Below are 14,419 nucleotides of genomic sequence, written 5' to 3' on the forward strand. Positions count from 1 at the left end.
CAACTCTCACACTTTTCTCCTGGGAGAACACGGCGACACTGGCTTAACAGGGGTGAACGGAAAGATGAAGGCTGCTCGTTTTCTGTATTTGTGGTGGGGTTGAACCTCTGGTCATGAATTCAGAGGCAGGCACGAAGTATGTAGCAGCCCTCTGCTCTGGGAATGGTGACAGTGATTATGGTTGATGCCGTAAGGTAAGCTGCTCGAGATTATATGTAGAATGACAAGGGGGCAGAAAAAGATATTTACTAAATTTTAAAATGGTAAAATTGAGGATTTTCAGGAATGAGAAAGAAGACCAGCTTTGCAGTGCTTTTGAGTGGCTTACATTTTGAAGGCTGCTTTTTCAGGAGAGAGATATGCAAGTTCCAGAGATAATTTTTAATGAGTATGTGAAGTAGTGCCTGTAGCATTTGCAACACCAGTCGTGAAACAGGACTAGTAGAAGCAACCTTTAAAAAATGAAATGCTCCTGCGTTCCAGTTTGGTAAAAATCATTCCTGTGTTTGATTTTCTTCACTGAGAAAAATAAAACTTGAAGGCTTTAGGCCAAGCAGTTTGAATTATGATCAGGCCAAAGAATTGGATTCTCTCTCAAATAGAAAGAATGAGAATTGCATTGTGTTGTTTCCAAAATAGTCTGACTGAGTAACTTTATAGAAATGTATACAAGTAATATCATGTGATAGGTGGTATATAAGCAGTCTATGAAAAAACAGCAATACATACCAGTTTTTTGGAGGTATGCTGCAAAATACTAAAGAAAGGAAGGAATGGAAAAAAGCCTGTCTTCCATGCATAAAGAATAATGGGACAACAGGAAATGCAAGTCACTTAGCTCCAGTTCTTTAATTCCTGCGTCATTTTCATTTAGTGTTTGAAAGACATCTCATCTGAAGAATGCGCAACACAATAAAGCTCAGAAACCTGTCTCCTCAGTATATGCACCGAAGCTCATACAGATGTACACACTGCTGCTTCCTTGATGTGCTGTCAGCAGCTAGTCAAATGTAAGACTTTCTGAGCATCATCAATGCTCTCTGAAAATATCCTCTGCACTGGGAATACACGACTTCTTAAGTCGTTAAAAGGATGAATTACGGAAATTACAGTGGATGAGGAAGAGAAGATGCCTGTTTGCTTGGGACGTAGTTTGCCTTGAGGTAGTCAAAGCAGAACATGAATGTTTTACAGATAAAGATCTTAAACTTCATAGTTTCTTTTTCAGAACCTGGAATAACTGTTTTGCTAACAAGTAATGTTTACTAGTACAGTTACACTTGAAGATGCAATATTGTTGAAGCTTTGCTTATCTCTATAGCATTTTAATCCATGTCTGGTTGTCATCTACCTGAGGAGCTTTATGGATCATGTTAGTTGGGCTGTAAGTTTACAGGTTAAAATTTTCCTGGTTTTTTGTTTGGTTGGTTGGTTTGTTTTGGTTTGGTTTTTTTTTTCCCCTTGATTATGGTTATGACCTAGAGACTTCTAAACTTCCATAGTACTCAAACTTCCCTGTGTACATTTTACCGTATCAGAACAATCTCACTCAGAGTCCCTTTTGGTCGGATTAGAGCTGTTAGTGGTTTTGAAGTCTTAACTCTGCGATGAGTGTTTGTGTTTTGTTCTGAAATTACTGTCTGCTGTTATCAAGGAAATAGCACTTTTATCATGTTTACTTTGTGATCATAAATATTATTCAGTGAATTGTGTTCTTAAACTTTGCATGCGATAAATGATTTATTGTCAGTTTAACTTCTGATGCTGTGTTTGGTTGTGCTGTGTGTAAGCTTCTGAATTATAATGAAATGTTTAGCAATCAATGCAGTCAGATTTGCTTACGCTTCTAGAGTGATTCTAAGAGGCAACATGAATTTTTCAATGCAAGACTCTGGTTTATTCCAAGTCACTTCTCCTGTTAGTTGTGTTTTTTCTCAGCTGTGGCAAAAAGTGGTGCTGTTTGCAGAGTCAAAATGGAAAAGCAAATCTTGGTTTTGCAGATGAACCAACCCTTATTTTGTTAATGTATTACTTGGATTTCAGTTCTGCTGGTGACATTTGTTGGTTGGATGGTCTTTGAAATAGGGGGATTAGAGGGAATAAATCGTAGTGAGCAGATCAAGTATCTCAGTGGTAACATTTGGGTTTATGCAAACAGAGGGAGAAGCAGACCAGAAATTACGCTGCACTCACAGGACAGACTAAAAATAAGGCCTTATTCATGCATTGAGCTCGCATGGCTTTAAGTTCAAGAGAGAGACTTACATTTTCATTTAATGTCAGTTTATACTGAATTATTTTTCTGTACGCATGCTTTTCATCGTCTTGGTAGCAGTCTTTGCTATAGTCGTGCTCTTCATACAGGAAGAAAACAACATCAAATACTATTAACAGGTGGTCTAGTGGGGAAGACAGCAGTAAACACTGCTTCCTAAAAGCAAATCATTCCTCTCTCCCAAACGGGCCATATGCAATTTATAAAATGCATATCAGTACTTTTTATGAGTACATAATTTACTTTTCTGTCTTTTTCCCCCTAACTATACATGATTTATTAACAAAACAAGCAAAAACCCTAGACAGTCATTCAAAAAAGAAATGTTACTTTTGTTGAAAATCAATTTTTGATTATTTTTTAAAAATGGCATTGACTTAAGAAGTCCCAATCTAATAGTAGTAAGGATTTCAGCTACAAGTCATGGAAGAAAAGAATCTGTGATGGAAATTGTGGTCCAAAAGCTTGAGAGGGTTGCAAACAAAGCTATCCCTTTAAAAGATTAAGTCAATCTAGTTTAGATAGCTATATTGCTGCAATTTAGAGAAGTACAAGACACTTTTCCCCTGTGTTTCTTTCAGTTAGCAAAATGGAAAAGGTTGTGGAAAAAACCCCACCCCTGAAATGGGTAAATAGGACTCCGTGCTGATAGAGGAGCACGCTCTAGTGGCAGATTAATCCAGTGTGGCCTTCTCGGGTACCCTGGCTCCCAACTTCACCGATACTAATAAACTACTTCAAGAGAGAGAGTGACATTTCACAGAATCCTTTTAAATTTATCGTTTCTGTTGCTGTCCTGTGCCAAAATAAGTGCAGTATGTTTACATGTGGCATCATCACGTGTATTGGTGGTAGTATGATAAAATTCCTGCTCTGTAATTAATCTTGAAATGGGGAAGTAATGTATATTTTTGTGTACTGTTTTTAAATGTATAGCTATTTTAAGCTGCAGAGGGGAAGATTTCATGCTCACGATGCACAAATTCTTACGGAGTGTGAGCATTTTAGTAACGGATACAGTCGTTAAGCTTGCCAGTGAGCGTCATGTAACATGTTGGGTCCTCAAAATCATCCACACTTTTGCAGTGTTTTCTGTTCCTGTCCTCTCCCTGAGGCTGGTAAATCTCTTTAGCCCTTCACTTCCTGCTCAACTCTGATTTTTTATTTTTTTTTTCTTTAATGAGACTGTAGGTTTTCAGTTTGATTCTTTTCAGATTCTCTGAAAAATACATGTAGATAGGCATCTTGTAAGAAAGAAAAAAGACTAATCAGGTACCTACGAAACAATCTGCAGCATTACTGCAGTCAAAGTCTGAAGAGTGGATGTAGTAAAGGAAATCCTACCCTGTGATTATAGGTGGGCACTCTGTGATGTGCTTCATTTCATCACATCGCTTGGTAGGAATATAATTAAACATGAAGTTTTTATCCTACGTGCTAGAAATTCTGTTCGTATCACTAACATACTAAAAAAAGGGGGTGAGGGGAACATATTTTCTCTACGTAATGTGTCTTTGCAGCACAAGCAGTAAATTCTACTGATATTTATTAAACAGAATAAAAGTGTTTCCAGGATAAATATAATTTAGGGGATTCTCTGAAGGTTACCTTACGTGGTGCAAGTGACTGCAGAAGTAGCTGGCTATTAGGGTCCATCTGAAAAGTTACTTTTGTCACTTAGCCATTCTTAAAGGATCTGCTAAGTTGGGCCATGCATCCAATTCTTGCTGTGCACCTCTCAGCCCTCTCCATCCCGTGGCAAATTAGTTAACTGTAAACAGGTTTCTTGGTGTTGTTGTAGGGAGGCTAATGCAATGATGAATTTCTGATGCTCTGTGTATGTTGTGTTTTTGTGTATGCTCTGTGGGGAATTGTGGAGAGGAATGGAATTCCTCTTAAGGCAGCTTCTGTTGAGGCTGTGGTGGTACACTGCTCTGCTGTAGGGCCTCCTGGGTCTTCCTCCCATTTGGTGTCGTTTTGGGGGTAATACCAATTATTTTCTTGAAACAGTTTACTCAATGAATGAAACATACTCAATGTAGAAGTAAAATTTACAAAGTTCAAAGCATGTTAAGTGTTGAAACTTTTTTCTCCCTCTTGTTTGTTCAGCCAGCAGGATCAGCATGCCCTTTTAATGACCTTTTGCACTATCATTCATCTTAGAGTTAAACTTTTATGTGTTTTAAACTTTGCTTCTGATTTTTTTATTATTATTATTTTAATTTAAATTTTAGCAATACAGTTGATACATACAATCAAGGCAGTAATAGCCTAGAAGAGAATTAAAATTACATTAATATAGGGCCATGACCTTTTCACTTACCTTGTGAGCTACTGTCAGTAAGTGTTGTTACAGGGAAGGACCAGGATGCTTTTCAAGTCCAGGGTGGTGGTACTGGAGTGTTTTTCGTAGAAATGTATTAATGAATAAACTGACTTTATTGTGAGGAAGCTGGCAGTCGTCTCCAATGCTTTGTAGCATTTACTTCTCACACATCTAGGTCATAGCATTTGTATCTTCTCATTCTGAAAAGTAGAACCTTGAATATGTAAATATTAATTAAATAAATGCTGCAGTTTCTCTGTACGTGGAGGCTGTAGTGCCATCAGTGGTTGTGGCATTCTCCTTTCTCTCGCCCAGGGCTCTTCCCATATTTTAAGAGACAAATGACCATTCAGCTGTCAGGGACTCTGCAGGAAGGAGGGAGAGGTTTATTTGAATCTTTTGGGAATTTAAACATGGAAAATGATTGCTGACCAAAATATTCTGTAATTCCTTAATCAACACAAGGAAAAAACATTTCCAAGTCTTTTTCAACTTAGTAACAGACTAAATAGCTGAGGGTTTCTTGGAGGTCAATGATTATTTTAAAGATGAGGCAGTGTCTTAAATGCTACATGCTGTTTAAGGCATGTGTCGCCTTCCTTGGGTTTAGTTCTTGTTTTAAGGAGGTATTTGGAAAGTGTCAGTGTTACTAGTAATGCATTTTGTGGCCTTTGTGGCTGGAGTTTGGTATTTATAAAATAGCTTGCTGTTTTCCTGAGCTGCTTCCATTTGGGGCAAGATTATCTGTTTTACTATTAAGTATGTTCTGCTTCAAACTATTTTTTTGATATGTGGATTCTTTTTTTTTGTGGTGCCCAGATGATCTGCCTGTGCTCCTACCTTTAAACCTTTCTCCTTAATCTCTTTGTTTATGTAAAATCACTCTTAATGATATAATCTGTGATGAATATTGGTGGTAGGAATCGATGTGTTATACAAATACAGAATGGGTAATTGTTCTGATCACAGGTGCATAATGTACTTAACTCCTAGGGAGTGTTGGAAATTTTCAAGTCACTTGGAGAAATTAACTCCATGAGGGTATTTTAAGGATCCTTTCATATAACATACTCATTTAAAGTTGTTGGTGTTAAGTTCAGATCCAAAGTGATCAATTTTGAAAACACTGGGTGGTTTGATCATGGCCTTGTGCTTCCTATTTTTTTATCTTCCTACTGAATCATTTTAGTTACGTACTTTAGCTAACACATAAAGTAAGGTACTGCATCAATACTTAGATGTTTATAAACTTTAATCTGGATTCTCATAAAGTTTCCCTTTGTCAATATGGGCAGCCAAAAAGAACAGAAGTTCCTTTAAAGCTAATGCTCTGTTCTGTGGTAGGGTTTTGTTTTCAACAAAAAAAGTGAGAAAAGCATAGACTTGAAACTGTACCTGTACTACTTTGGAATACTTTCCATGTAAGTAATTGAAAGGTGGTCTTTAATTTTTGCTTGATTATTTTCTCATCTAAGCATATATTGCAATCGGTAGGAAACAATGTTGTTTTAATGCTTTAGTAAAAAGACTGGTAGAAAAATAGCTTTTATCCTTTTTTCATCCTTTAAAATAAATGTTGATAGAAACTATCATAATATGGTTTGTGTTACAGGTGGTGTAATACCAAGGGCTGTACTGCTGCCACATCACAATTTTGTGGGGTTTCAGAGAGTAGTTCTGGTAAGGACACTCAATTATCTATTTATTTGTCATAAAAGTGGACTGATAGTTTGGTACAATTTAGTATTAGTAATTGCAATTATGTGCATTTACGGTATTTGTTAGGTATCAGTTTCTGCAGCCCGCTGAATCTTTTCATTAAGTGTTCTTTTATTCAATGGTCTTCAACAGCTCCTTTTGGAGCTGTTATTGTCTCATGTAAATCTGTATTAATTTCATTGAGAGTTGTTACGGTATAACACAACAGCTCACAGCATGGAAATATTAGTAAACAGACCTTTTGACAAAACACCTTGTAAAAACTATTGTCTACTTGAAGTGTAGAGTCGCTATTGTTTAGTTTGTATCAGTTTTTAAAAGGGGGAAAACTTACTGTGTTTTGATTATGGTATGGTTGGGGTTTTTTTCAAGTGCTAAAGTCCTGGCTTCCTAAAGGAAAATAAGAATATGTGATTCAGAGAGCAAATATCCACACGATGTGCTGTTACTGGTCTCCTCTTCTTAAATTTAATGTACACTCACAATTTTGCAGTTATTTTCTTTAAATGCATGTAACTGCGATCCCTCTATCATTTCTTTTGATTTTTGCATACTTTCCTTAAACATATTTCCTTATCTCTTCTCCATGGCTAGAGTTGCAAGGGAGATGAGATTACGTTTTTTTTAATGAAGGAAAAATGCATTCTGAACCAGTCTACCAACAGCCATGCATAAGTATTGTGCAAGAGCACAATTGAGTATTTGTTCTTTCGGCAGTAGATAACAGATACCACATTGGTATCTGTAGACTTTTTAATATATGCTGTAATTTAACAAATGTCTTGTGGGTGTAGCAGATGTCTGTCTTTTTTAAAAAAAAATCACAATCCCTAAAAGTTTTTAGCAAGCTCTGTTTGTGTATTATCGTAGGTCTGTAGAGGGCCCTCGAAGACAGAGGGAGTTTGTTTTAGCAGCCCTTCCCTTGGAAGCAGACCCCCCCCCCCCAGGCAGAGGAGGATGCTGCTGACTGTTCTTTATGGCCTTGCTCTTGCAGGAACTATTGTACTGGCTCTGCTCCAACAAATCACTTAAGCAATTGAAGTCAGTAGGACTAGAATATGTTCAAATTCTTCTTCTGGATTGATGTGTATCTATGCATACTTTTTTCACAAGTTCTCTTTTTGGTTTTTTTTGTTTTTTTTAAACAAGGTGGGGTACACAAGAACTTCTCAATGGGGTTCTGTAGTCATTGTAAGAAGCTAGTAGATCTTTCTGTGTTGGAGGTATTGGGGGGAGGGGGGCCCTTGCTTGAGGAGGCTCTGGAGGCTGATAAATTAGGGAAGCAAAAGGATGCGATGTGAAGACGCAAGTGAATTGGTGTAAAGACCGAAGCCATTTTCCCTGCTGTCGTTGCATTGGATTTGGTCTATCTAAAATACTTGGGCATGGTACTATTCACAATATATGGTTGCCAGCCCTGTAGGCACGTAATACCTTGAGTATGCACAAATCATGCATGTAGACTTACATTAGAGTTTCTAAATCTTGGAGTGGAAGAAAATAGGCTTTCAGATTTGTATGAGCAACGGCATTGTGAAGTTTTGAGTATCATTACTCAAGAATGTTAAATGACAATTCTGCAAAGTAAAGAAATCACAGCTTTATAAATATTGTAAGAAAAGAAAGATGATGGGAGCTCTTTGGAGTCTGAGAAATACTGAAAATTTTTCAAAATGTTGTGAGCAATTTGTGCAGTACTTATTAAAGTATAATGTCATCTGGAGAAGTCATGGACTTCTTGCTCTCTATCATCTCTTTGTTTTCAAATAATGCTCCTGTTACTGGAAATGGGTGAGCAGAATTGTTCATGTGTGAAACCTGTTATTCCAGTGTTTGAGGTATGGTAAAGGTAACCTAACATGGTGGGTTTCTTTTTTTGAAAATCCGTCCTATCTAATGTGTTTAAATCTGAACTAGCAGAAGCAGTTACTGTGATTGCTTAATTCTGCAAAAGATAGAGTAGAGGTCATTTGTGGGACAGTTTGAAGACCATTTCAGTGCAGCTGCCTGTGTAATAGTAGCCTGCAGTTACAAGACGTGGTGTGTTTCCATCTCTGCTGATGTTTTAACTTGACTAAGCAAAACTGTTTTCTCTACACAAAGCTGTGATCATGTTTCCAACTGCACGGTAGAGGAGACTGTTTAATTCAAAACAGCACCTTCTGATGGGGTGGGGGTGGGGAAGCCTCATCGGACAGACAGATGATATATCTTCAGCTTTTGAATAGTTTGCTTCAAAGGGGATTAATTCAAAAATTAGTGAGGACAGATGTCTGATGTTGACCTAAGCAGTCAGAAAGAAGAGGAAATGTCCTGGGTTTGAACTTTTTATCTTAATTGGATCTTTTGTGACTTTCAGACCATTTGATAAGAGTTGCTTCAGTTAGACTCTCTTGCTTATACTGTACAAAGGCAACAGTTTTAATTTTTAAGGTTTTTATGGATGTGTGTGTAGGCACTCGTGTAAGCATTTGCATACAGCTTTGAAGGATGCTAACCTTGCAAAAGAAAACTTTTATACACAACAGGCTGCTTTGGTATAGCTTTTTTATATGCCATGTGCTATACAGAAAAGGAGAAGTGGCATTCTTTTAAACCATCTTTCAAATTTTTTTTGAAACTCACTGTGTATCCCTCTACAGGTGTGTTCAGGTTCCTTTCACTAGCCAGACCCTCTGTACATGCCAAATTAGCAAGAAGAACATTTGGTAGGCTGCTTTAGTCTTCTAAGATTAACAGTTCAATTGCTTCTACAGATACAGGTGACTTTACAATATGCAGGAGCCATCTGGGGCTGTGTTATGGCAGGCATGTTCATCGGATCTCTGGGAATTTTTCCTTCACAGTAGTATAAATATTCCTCTAGACTTAAACACTGATGAAGTATCAGAACTTGGCATTTGTTCAAAGTTGTCCTTAGTCTAGGATAATTTGAGTTAGGTAAAATATTCTATTTTCAACAGACAAGGGAAGAAGCTTGTTTTTATTTTTTAGGGCATTTTGTGAAAGAAAAGAGTGCTGTTGATGATTCAGGTATTGGAACAGCTCCCAGTAAAAAAAGGATATATTGCAGGGTATGGAAAATCTGGTCAAGGATGATGACTGTATTGCATGTCTTTTCTATGTATTATAGGCACATCACCTCAGCATATATGCTATTCTTAATATTCTGCCAAAAGACCCTTGATACAGCTTCATTTAGAGAAAAAAAATAAGCAGATGCGGGAAGGGGGACCAACTTAATGGCTAGACGATCTTTGGAGGTGTGAGTGAGTTTTTCATTAAACGTATATACCTAAAGGGAAAAATCAATACTGTTTCTTAAGGAAATTCAGGTATAGCTGATACTTATGGAGACATTCTCTGCCAAAATACATCGCACTGAGGCCTAGACAGTACAGTTTTGCTCATGAAAAATTACACAGTCAAACTTTGACGTGTGGTACAGAGTAAGGTGTAGAGATGTGGAGATTGAATGTCTGCATTGAAGGTGATTATTGTAGCAGAAACTGAAAATTATGTAAATTAAGAAAAGAGATACTTGCAGGCTTGGAAAACAATCTAGTCCTTGTTGCGGAGTTACTGGGGATGAGGTGCTTTTGTTGGAGCTACCTGTGTCCTGGCAAGGGTCTCATGTCTGCAGCTCAGCTTGTGTAGCTGAGTGTCCAGTCCCACACTGGCAGCTGGGGCATGGGTCTACAAGTCACTTCGCTGCCTTTCTCATTCTTTGGTTATTCCCTCGCTGCCTCCTAGACCCTGTGCGGCAGATGCAATGAGAGCCGTGAGACACCAATGATGATGGGTGACCCAAGAATGCCCAATCTTTTGTTTCAGTAAAAGTAAAGTAGTACTCTGCCCTCGTGACCCGTGCCAGCAGCCTTTGTAACCTGCTGGGTACTGCCACCTCCAGAGCTGCCTCAGGCACACATGCCTGCTTGCCCAGCTGCCTTGGCTGGTGCAGCATCTCAGAGATGTTGCTTGGGTTGCTCTTGCTTTATTTTTCTATTACTTCTTATTAGATCACATCTGTATTGCGGATGAGTATATAGTGCAGTGAAAGAAGAAATAAGAATTTCACATTGGTCTCACATTTTTGTTATTTTAGATTGTAAATAGAAAATAGGACAGGTACATTGATCATGCTGTGTCACAGCCTAAGACGATTGAATGACTGCATGCTGTTTGCGGCTACAATGGGTCGTGTATTCATGAGTGACCATGCCCAGTCTCCTTAGGAGAGCTGAGATCACAGATATTAAACTCTTACTCTAATAATTGATTTAAATTTAACAGGTAAGAAGAGCTTTGACGCTTTGAATACCAAAAATAATGTTTGTCAGCCAGTGTTTGTTTCTTAATTTATGTCGTGGGTTTTGAGAGACAAGTCAACTTGGTCTTAGGAAGTACTCAGGAAAGGCAAGCACTTTACATCCTGTTCTTCGTTAGAACAGATGAATAAGGCTTCTAAGTGATTTAGGGGTTTCTGGAAAAATTAGCTACTTAATTTCATAGTTCACCTGAAGTTTAAATCTTGAAGTGCTAAAATAAGTATGGTTAGTTTCTGATCCATTTCAATGGTCATTTTTCTAAAATAAATTTGTGTTAATTTTAATTAGTCCATCTCTCTTTGCTGAGGAATGCTCTGATTTAATAATTTCTTCCTGCTAATTAGTTTTTAACTGAAAAAAAAATATCCTAGGTGGAGATGGTTTCTTATTGCCCTTTTGCACTTGATCTTGTTGGCATTAAGTGATCTCTGTTGTTTAAGCTCAGCCACTGCAATTTGATTATTCTTGAATAAAAATGTGCTATATTTCTAAGACAGTTTTTAAAGACTCAGAGCTGCCATTTGCACTTGTTAATACTGCTGTTGCATTTGATTTTATTTGGGAATAAAAGTGGTGTTGTAGGTGGTGTTGGTAGAGTGGTTATGGGGAAAGGATGTCTTTTTTTGCAGATTAGCGATCTAATATTGCAGGGATCGTGGAGGAGGGTGCGAGTAGATATATCTAATACAGATTCACAGGTTGGATTTTTTTTAAGTTCATATGACCAACTGCAAAAACATGTTATCTATTATTTTTGGTTTTACAAAAGGTTGGTTTGGTTTTTGGTTTTTTTTCTGTTTTTAAAGGTTCTGAACTCATAATGGTTATTTACCTGCGGACTCCCACAAGCTCATTTTGGGCTCATTTTGGGCTCCTTTAGTAAACAGGGCTGGATGTGAAAATGCTTGGGTAAAGGAAAGAGTTGAGGTTTTAATCTGAGGGTAAACTTTATAAGCTTTCTTTAAAACTCTCAATTCATGCATAATGCTGCAGTCAGTCATGAGTTACATGTCTTTAAATCTTTTGAGGTGAACATCTTGGGGCTAGAAACAACTTGTCAGTTTACATTTAATTTATTCCAGGGTTTAGGTTATGTTTCATGGCTGTAGAGAACCTTGAACACTAAATATGATGAATGTTAGCACATACTTTCAATACCAAATTCTGCTGTCTGACTGCAGTTAGATTCTCTACGTGTTTAATATCTGGGTTAATAGAGAAAAACATGTTTAAAGCACAGTGTATTTCTACTATTAACACTCGTAAGTACCAATCTACCTGTTTGCCATCAGTCCAGACCTCATGAGTGTATTGGCTGTATCCCAAGTAGTCAGGTTTTTTTATTGGAAAAAACCACAACAAACCCCTGCATTTGTAATATAATTAATTCATTATTTTCCCTATCCGAAGGGCACTGTTTGCTTTTTCTTCATCCCACTTAATAAATAAATAAACCTGGCCTACTCTTCAGTAAGTAGCAGGTTCTGATGTAGTTGCTCTTGATTAACGGCCACTAAAGCTGGAGATGATATCTTCCCTTGTTAACAGTTCATATTTTCCTGACTTGAAGTTGTAATAAATTGTAACTGAAGGATCTTCTCTGTGTCCTGTGAGGTTGTTAGGGCTTTTTTTCTTTCCCCACCCCCCCCACCCCACCCCATTCTGGTATTTTCTCATAGGGGTTTTAGATTTCATCCTCCTTTTTTCAGAAACAGTGGACTTAGAGCTGTTAGTATTCAACAAAACATCTGCCTTAGGAAAACATTGGCAGCTTTCACACACTCGCAAAGGAATTTCAGAGAAATTATTTGTTATCCTCAAACTAGAAGCTACCAGAGTACACAATTCCAAAACTTCTTTTCTTATGGGAAAGGCATATAAGACTAGGCTTAACAACAGGGAAATGAGCTGGGTTTATTTGTGTTTAGAGTAGATCAAACCTTTTTCACCTGCCCTGTGAACAGAGCACCTCATTACTGTCTCACTGGTTTCCTCCTAATCAAATCGCATGTTTATATCCCCAACACTGCAGAAGTTACGTGCTATGCCTAATAATCCGGGATCTTTTCTGAAATAATGTTGGAAATATTCAGAAATAAAGTTGGAAAGTTGTTCATACACAGAGGGATTATCCCTTGTCCTGGGTCTTCTACTGCAGCAATGCTTCTCTTGCTGTGTTTATGTGGTTAGTATTATTTATAGGGTAGTTCTGTCAACTTCTGTGCTGAAAATAAAAGCTGCAATTGATACTAGCTTTGTAGGTGCTAAAAACGCTGAGGAGAGAGCATTGAGGCTCACACAGCAAGGGAAGGGCAAATGAGTGAGTGGATCCTTTGTTGGAAAAGGTCATGTTCCTGCAACTGTCTATGTCCAGACCGATGTGTGTTTGGTTATAGTTTGACTTTGGTTGTTTACTGGGAAAGATGAACCAGGCCCCAAAGACCTGCAGGAATTTAGGATAATTACCCGAGTACTGATAGCAACCTTAATAAAACATAAAAAACTAGCATTAAAAAAACAAAACACTCAATCCAAAACCAGAGGCAGTGGTGGCCTCTAATGAGTGTTTCCAAACTTAGGCCAGCAAAATTCACTGCTGCACAGCCAAATGCTCTCGGATCTCCCAGGCAAGGGCTGCTGGGGTCCCTACCGGCTCAACTTCGCAAGTACCAGGGCACACCACAAAGGAAGATTTGGGGTCTTTTTGTTTGACTTTTGCTTACGGAAAAATTGCGGATGTGCAGCATGCAATGGACTTGAGCAAAGGGGTGCCCAGCCGTATGCTAACAGGAGTTGTAGGTGTCAGCGTGGGGCAGAGGGATGCCGTGAGAAGAGGCTGGCTGGCTCTGGCTGTTATCCCGGTTTCTGCAGTTGTTCAGATGCTGCTAGCTCTGACCTCTGCTGTGCTTTGTAACTCTATGTAGATATAACTCCAAATCACCTCAATTTGTTGTTGTTATGGCATCATTAAAAAAAAACACCTTAGTAATCAAGAATGAGGGAACCCACTGCAGTAAATACAGTGCAGCAAGTCAGACAAAGGCCTTTCTTCTGCAAGCCCTTCAGGACATGACTCAGGGCACAAGGCTAAACAGACAAGGGCAAATAAAATGAATAGGGCTTAGCTGGAACAGAAATCACTGTTGTTGAAGGTGAATTTAATTTTTTTTTTTTCGACAACCAGAGTTTATTTGTGCAAAATGTTAGCAACTTATGTGTGGTAATGGAAAAGTAGTGAAAGAAGAATGTAGAAAAAGAAATGACTAAAAGAAGTACAGATGAAGTCAGCGCTCTTGAAAGCGGTCGGAGAGATGAATTCAGGAGTGCAGAGTACATGTAGGCAGTGCATGGTGAAGAGGTGAAAACCAGGGCAAATGCATGACCACGGGCTCAAGATCATTTGTCAGATCAAGAGATGAAAGCCAGAAGATGGATCACCAGCTTGGGAAAGATAGCAAGTACAGCAGATAGGAACTGTAAAAGGGTGACGGTATGGGAAAATGCAAGAGTCTCTACACCCATAAGAAAAAATCCCCAGTCAAGATAGGGATGCTGTTGCAGGTGTGCGGAAATATCTTTCCACAGATGCTTGTAAGAACTACATTTGCTGTTTTATCACCATCAGGTACCAATATGAATGTTTTAATCATAACAAATAGAGTCCGTGCCAGGCTATACACGGTAACTAACCACCGTTCCACAATTGAGATTTCCAGAACATGACCCATCCCAAACCCACAGATAGCTGAAAATCAACTAGTTACGAAAGTC

The 14,419-nt window shown here is 38.3% G+C and overlaps 1 protein-coding gene across 9 annotated transcripts in view; it reads left to right on the top strand.

Moving 5' to 3' along the window:
- Positions 1–14,419, top strand: part of TBL1XR1 (TBL1X receptor 1) — a 117,702-nt gene that overhangs the window by 71,222 nt on the left and 32,061 nt on the right. For 5 of the 9 annotated variants that reach the window (XM_040613044.1, XM_040613039.1, XM_040613046.1 and 2 more), the window contains one exon: positions 6,214–6,281. The exons of the other annotated variants lie outside the window; for them this stretch is intronic. The gene's annotated coding sequence lies outside the window, so the exon portion shown is untranslated. The remainder of the gene's footprint in view (positions 1–6,213; positions 6,282–14,419) is intronic. 9 annotated transcript variants of the gene reach the window in all.

Source organism: Falco naumanni, chromosome 13 (assembly GCF_017639655.2).
Source record: "Falco naumanni isolate bFalNau1 chromosome 13, bFalNau1.pat, whole genome shotgun sequence".
NCBI lineage: Eukaryota > Metazoa > Chordata > Aves > Falconiformes > Falconidae > Falco > Falco naumanni.